At 29.1% G+C, this 7164-nt stretch overlaps 2 long non-coding RNA genes across 2 annotated transcripts in view; both read right to left on the bottom strand.

Annotated features, from left to right (window-relative positions):
• Nucleotides 1–1019: 1019 nt before the first annotated feature.
• On the bottom strand, nt 1020–4138 carry LOC136091505 (uncharacterized). Its single transcript, XR_010644036.1, has 4 exons — nt 4003–4138; nt 3069–3116; nt 2909–2984; nt 1020–1245 (listed from the first exon to the last, which is right to left on the bottom strand). It is a non-coding gene; the product is annotated as an uncharacterized LOC136091505 (long non-coding RNA).
• A 1339-nt stretch (nt 4139–5477) lies between these two features.
• Nucleotides 5478–7164, bottom strand: part of LOC105846335 (uncharacterized) — a 3438-nt gene continuing 1751 nt past the window's right edge. The window contains exon 2 of the long non-coding RNA XR_010644035.1: nt 5478–7040. This is a non-coding gene — a long non-coding RNA (uncharacterized LOC105846335). The remainder of the gene's footprint in view (nt 7041–7164) is intronic.

Below are 7164 nucleotides of genomic sequence, written 5' to 3'. Positions count from 1 at the left end.
TGAATAATGACGTAACGATAGAAAGAAGAAAATAGAACTTTCTTTTTTTTATAACAAAGTTTTTTGAATGAATGATATTACGTAACGCAAGTAAGTGGTGAAAAAGAAAATTTTTCCTAAAAATTATTGGATTTTTCCTAAAATATAATAGCCGGGGGATTGGAATAAGAATGTCCTGGGTGGAAAATTTTTGAAAAATTAATTGGCACGCGGGGGGGTGGGGGGTGGCGTCTATTAGGCACCAAAGAGTACCTGGCGTGTTAAAAATGCCTCAAGGCAAGCAGCTATCATCTTTTGGCGTGGGTGTTGAAATCTTTGTTAGTTTGACTTGTAAATTTAGCAGCTTCCATACCAAGTCCAGGTTCTGGAGAAAAAGGACTAAGTTGAAATATAATTCTTTTTAGCCCCGCCAATAAATGCACAATTTAGTTATTCGGATGATGACACCGACGATAAAGGCAAAACGATAGGACCAGCATGGTCCTATATTGTTAGAATTTTAATTCTTTTGACAAAATAGTTATCTAAAGAGTCCTCTAAACCCTGTTGGTCATTTAGCTAATAAAAATTATTACCTTAAAAATAGTAAAAATCATTTGTCATTTATTTATTTAAAATATTAATAAACACACTTTTGTTTTCTAAATAGGGACTAATTCATAAAAAATTCATTCATTTATCATTTTTTTTAAACTTCGTACTTATTTAAATCTTATGTAATATAGAAGTGTTACAGCTTTAATTGTTGAAAAATAATATATATTAATTTTAACTACCAAAAACGGCATCGCGTATATAAATTATACTAAATATTAGACTAAATTGCAAAACAATTTACCATCAAAACCAAATCTATATCTTTTTTTTTTAATTTTTCAAAACAGAACGTTAGTACTTTTGTTTTTTATTGCTATTTAATTATATAATAGAATAAATTAATGATGGCAACATTAAAAGTTTAGAAACTTTCATCATTTTGCTTCGATATCGTAAAAATGTTAAAAACGCAACAATAGATCTTTTTTTTGTAATGCTTTAAAATAGCTTTATTTTAACAAAAAAAAAATTTAAATAGGTAGCAGCAGAAAAATTTTTTGTATTTTGGTTATTCTTTTATAAATTTTTCAATAATAATTTAAGTTTGACATTTCTTAGAGGTTAAGGAGGGAGGGGAGGAGGAGGTAGTACTCCCCTGACACACAACCCCTTTGTATCCGCCACTGTGTTGACCACAACTTCGTTCACCTATAAGAGATAGTATGTATATAATAGATACACCTATCATGTAAATATAGTATATAAATAAAGTATGATTATATTTAAAAATATAAAACACCTATAATATAAAACAAAAGATAGATAAGCATAAAATTTTCTTTATAAAACTTTTAATTGACGAAACAAGCTTAAAAAGGTGTTTGGAATCCAAAAAAAAAAAAAAAAAAAAAAAAAAAAAAAAAAATCGGTTTGGCAAAATCAACTAATATTTGAAAATGAAATTCGACGACTTTATAAATTTTCATGCTAAATAAATAGGGTAAAATATCCTGTACTTGCCGTGCGCTTAGCCGTTGCCATTTGGTCTATAAAATCATGCAAATATTTAATTTATTAATCAAACCTGTATTTACTGCTGTCATATTAAAATAGAAACTTCATTTAAATCAAACTCCAAAAATACCATGTAACATGTTATGAATAGTTTTTAGCATTTGATCATTAATTGACCAAGTAGAATTTGTGGGAAGTGTTGCTACATTAATTATAAAGGTTTTGGGTTAGGGCAGCATAGTTTTATCATTATTCTTTGTAATTTTCTTTCTTTTTATGAAAAAACGGCATTGGCAGATCCAGCATTTTTTGATCTTTGAGATCTTCCAGACATGGAGCTCCAAACATTTATATGTTTATACTTATGTAAAATAATGAGGGTTTGCAAAAAATTGCAATGATTGAAGGCTGGGAACAAAAAAGCCCCAAAATTTTTGCAACACCTGCCCCAAACGTGAGGGCAACAAGTTGATAAAATATTATTTGTACTTTTCTTAATTATACTTATATTCATCGATGATTTTTAAGTTTCATAGTATTATCTCTAAGCATTCAAAAATTAAGACCATATAAAGTTTAAACGCCCCTCAATTTGAGGGGGTCGTAATTTTTATATGGTCATAATTTTTGAACGCTGAGAGATAATACTTCGAAACTTAAAAATTATTGATGAATTTAAGTCTAGTTGAGAATAGTACAAAAAAATATTTCACCAACTTATTGCTCTCACGTTTGGGACAGGTGTTGCAAAAATTTTGGGGCTTTTTTGTTCCCAGCCTCCAACCATCGCAATTTTTTGCAAACCCTCATTATTTGATACAAGTATAAACATATAAATGCTTGGAGTTAGCTCCATGTCTGGAAGTTAACTCAAAAATCAAAAAATGCTGGATCTGACACTGAGCGGTATGGATATATATATACACATAACACATTTTTATTACGTTATATTTTATTAGGTACAACTGGTTATATTTTGTAGCATCTGACTTCAGTCAAAAACCTTGGGCTGCATTGGTACTGTTACCAAGTAATGATGCTGTACAAAATATTATGCGTATTTAGTTAAAACTCCTTAATTTCAGCCCCAGCACTTTGACTAAAACATTTTTATTAAAAGCATTATAACCTTTTATATAAAATATATTAATTATTTTAGTATTTAAATCATTACATTTATATAAATTTAATTCATGTATTTATATTTAATTAGTTTTACTTATGACACATAGATAATTATGACACATAGATAATACACTTCATGTAACTTAGATGCCAAATAAACTTATGTTGAGGACTTTAAACACCAAAATTAAGAAAAAAATCAATATTCAATTGTAAATTAAATGTCAAATACCTCATCACTAAAAGAATGCTGCTTGAGTCATATTTCACCATTTCAATGTTGTAAGTATATAGAGAATTTATAAAAGCTATAAAGAAAACGCATAGTTATATAAAATAAGAGTTTTGATTGGCCAGTGAACTTAATTTAAAATGTATAAAAAATTTCTTACGTCAAAATAATCAAGTTAATTCATTGAGTACTATTTTTATTCAGAATTCTAAAAGTAAAAAAAGTTAAATGAATACATGATAATTTGCTGTTAAAAATTTGTTATTTAATTAGTGATTCAACCCTCGGAATTCAACAAGTTTGAGGTCAACAATAAATTGCTGACCTCAAACTGCTAGAGGTCAGCAAAAAAAAATTTGACACAAAGAGGTTACCATAAAACATGAAACAAAGTCAGCAATTTTTTGCCAAACACTTTAAGGTCAGCAGTTAGGTAAGCATTGCCAAATGCCGACCCTAATTCCAAGGGTTGGTGATTATAGATGCAACTGACTTTCCACACATCAGTATGTATGATCTCTGTATTGTTGTCACTTAATTTTAAAGGCAGAAAAACAGTAAACAGCTTTGACTAAAATATTTTTATCATTTGTGTAAACTGACGCACCAATCAAGGCTAATTTCTTTATAAAAGCTAAAAAAACAAAAAACAATTGCACTAATATTCTAGAATTTTGACTGAAGTGTTAATTTTTTGTTTAGTTCGTACCTACGGTTTTACATTGCCTAGTTACTAGTTTTGTGATGCAATCTTTATTATTGGCCAAGTTTGTAAACAAAAACAAAATAATTTTTTTTAAATAAAAGTTTAAACATAAAATGCAGATAAATTAAATCATATATATTAATAAATAAATTTCAAATAGTATTAAATCTCCAAATAAACTATTAAATTTACATTTAATATATACTTTTTTATTTGGATCTTTTCTTATATTACTCTACTGACTTCTGGCTGGATAAAATATTTCAAACCTAAACTTGCTCTTTCTTTTTTAATACAACTCACTGATTACAAGTATCAACACTTCTTTAGTGTTCTTAGTTCAGCTCTCATGATGGTAGCCAACAAAAAATTGTAATTAAGAACTTACCTTCTAGTTCAGTTAATCTGATATTTCTTTCTATTTTTTCTCACAAACTTAGCAGTTTCTTTTTCCAATAATTTTAACAGTTGAACTCTAAATTGACAATCTAACATTGTAGAACAATAACTTTCCACAGTTACAGTGTATGCATATTACGAGTCATCTGAAATAAAAGCAAAACATCGACTGGATGCTAAAAAAATTTAAAACCAATTTTGATCATTTCAAAATCTCAATGCATTAAAAATCAAGTTCTGAATATCCTTTCTCAAGTTGTGGTATTTTCTATAATACAAAACTTCAATCTGTTGTTTTTTTTTCCTGAAAAATTAATTTGACTTTAAGTAAAAGGATTTCACAGTAGAATCAAAAATCTGGCATTCATCTGTTGCTCTTTTAAATGAAAAAAATTATATTTAAAAATCTTTTTTTAAATAGACTCAATTGCTTATCATTTTATATGAAAAAAATCATATTCAAAATATCAAAACTTATGTTGAAAATGAAGCAGCCATCTTGTAAGGAAATTAAAAAAAAAATCTAATGTTACAATTAACTGCAAAGTATCTCCTTCAGTTTGGTTTACATGTCATTTATACATGGCCATTAATTGAAGAAAAAATCAAACACTTACTTGATACACCGGACAATTCAGCTATAAATTAATAGTTTCCAAAACCAACAAATTCCAAGCTAATTCATAAATCTGTTCTAATCTCATTACATGTTTGTCATTACTCGACACTACTTTTTTAAACTTTTTAAATGATGAAATCTTTTTTATTCTTCTTCTTATAATCTATTTATTCTTCTTTTTATATACTTTCAAAAATGTATGAATCGAACTCTATTATCATTCTCTTTAACTAAGGAAAAATGTTTTCACTTTAAAATAAAAACTGAAAAGAAGCATCTTCTTTCAGTGTTACACTTACCTTCCTCTTAAAAACTTCTTCACTTTGTAACAAATTTTAAGTTTTAAAAATGGTAACTTTTTTTTAAAATTAGATCTCTCTTTCCTAAAACTTACCTTTCCAAAATAAAAATTCTTATCATAGTTTATTCTCTACCTTTCAAGTTGGTAAATTGCTAAATATTACTTTTTTTTAAAAAAAAAACTGTTACAAAGAAAGTTTTCAGCAAATAGTAAAAGTTTCCTAAAATTTTTTCATACAAGAAACTATTCCAATTTTGAGACAATCTGACAATTTTAATCAATCACAATTCTGTTATATAAAACTCAAAGTTTCTTTCTTTTCTTTTAATACAAATTCACAATACATTGGTGATTTTATATCAGTTTTTCTTCTAATCTTAGTTTCTGCTTAATTCTCTGAACTACAATCAAATTAAAGAAAAAAAAACAAAAAAACAAAAAACTTTTATAATTTTAAGTCTTATTGAAAAACTTTTTTTTAAATTTCCTTTAACTAAAAATGATTCTTCTTTTTTTTTCTCTCCGCAAAAGAATAATACAAATAGAAGATATTTTTACTTTTATGTTAAAATCCAGTTCTCTCCAACAATAAACAAATTAAAATAAAATCATTTAAAATAATGCCATGTTTTTTTCTTACTTTTCAATTATAAAAAGAATAATTCAACTTTTCTTCTTCCAAGATTTTTTCTATTTAAAGCTTGAACTGCATCTCTTGCATCTCTACTCCCGCGAAATGAAATAATAGCATCACCTGAGCATCTTCCATCTTCTAAGTAATGTATTCTTACCGAGTCTGCTATTACAGGAAAATTTCTGAAAAACTGTAATATTTCGTCTGGAGTTACTTCATAGGGCAGATTTCTTATTCCCACTGCTCTTCCCATTTTAATGTCATTTACATCGATGTTTGCACTGCTAGCTACTCGACCAATTATTGGATCACTCCTTCTTCTCCGTCGTTCAGGGTGACCACCTCGAAAAGATCTTCCCATGTCAGGAACATCAGAGGGTGGTACCATTGGAAAGGCAGATCCAGCAAGACTATTTACAGTAGCAGTTAATAAAGTCAATAGCGCTTGTACTTGAGGATTTGAATTAGCAGCAGCTAAATTTGAAATATCTGGAACTATATTTCCTGGTGGTGGTAGAGGCCTATTTAAAGAATGCATTTGGTTCTCTTCTATAGCAGAAATAATTTCCTCTTTTCGTGCTCTTTGAACAACAGCATTTCTTTGGCCAAACCTTTTCCCATCACATTTGAGTACTTCTCTGGCATCACTTTCAGAGAAAAACTCAACAACAGCATTGCCATTAGGTTTACCAATATACTTTCCAACTTTATTTCTGATTAAAAAAATATCTCTTGTGAGTACTGGTCTGAAGAAATCCTGTATGTCAACCTCAGTTGCATTGTATGGAAGTTCACCTATAAAAACAAACTTTCTTTCATTTATTTTATCAAAATTGTCATAATTGTTTTTGCCTCTATCTCCATTTCGACTCTCAGACCGTCTATGATCTGCAGGCTGATCCCTACGATCATTATGGCCAAAGTTTTTTAAAAACAAATCTCTGGTACTTTGATCTGTTCTAAGCGGAGATCGTGATCTACCTCGTCGTGGGCTGTCTCGACTCCCTCTTCTATTCATAAATCGATCTTCATTACTTAATTTACTTAAACTGTCCCTACTCTGCTCACGAATTGAGCCTTCACCAAACGGCGCTGAAGAATTAAAGCCACTTGGCTCTCTACCTCTTGAGAAACCCGATTTTCGTTTTCCTGAACCTCCCCTTCTTCTTTCACTTCCTCTAATATAGGAAAACATAGGCACTCCAGGAAAATACTTATTAAATTCAGCTGGATTGCTTTCATTTACAGCCAATCTTTTATCTTTGAGTAAGGAGTCATTAGCATTTAAACCATGAGCAGCATCACCTTGATTAGTAAATGTAAGAAAAGCAGACCCATTGTGCTTACCATCTGCTTCAAGAACAAGATGAATATCTTCAGGTCTTGCTCCATGATCTTTAAAGTGCCTTCGAATATCACCAGGAGTTGCATTTAATGGGAGACGATCAACACGAAGAACTCCTGCATTTGTTCCTTTTAAAAAAAGAGAAAATAAAATTTAACATTTTAGCTTGAAAAATATACTCCTAAAATAAATTTGAAAAAATTACTCTTTTTTTTTTAATGCATTAACCTCTTTGAGGCCAAAGAGCCTTTC

The sequence above is a fragment of the Hydra vulgaris genome, chromosome 15, assembly GCF_038396675.1.
Source record: "Hydra vulgaris chromosome 15, alternate assembly HydraT2T_AEP".
Classification (NCBI taxonomy): domain Eukaryota; kingdom Metazoa; phylum Cnidaria; class Hydrozoa; order Anthoathecata; family Hydridae; genus Hydra; species Hydra vulgaris.
Note: the sequence above shows the minus strand (reverse complement) of the source record. Positions and strands in the feature narration are given on the sequence as shown.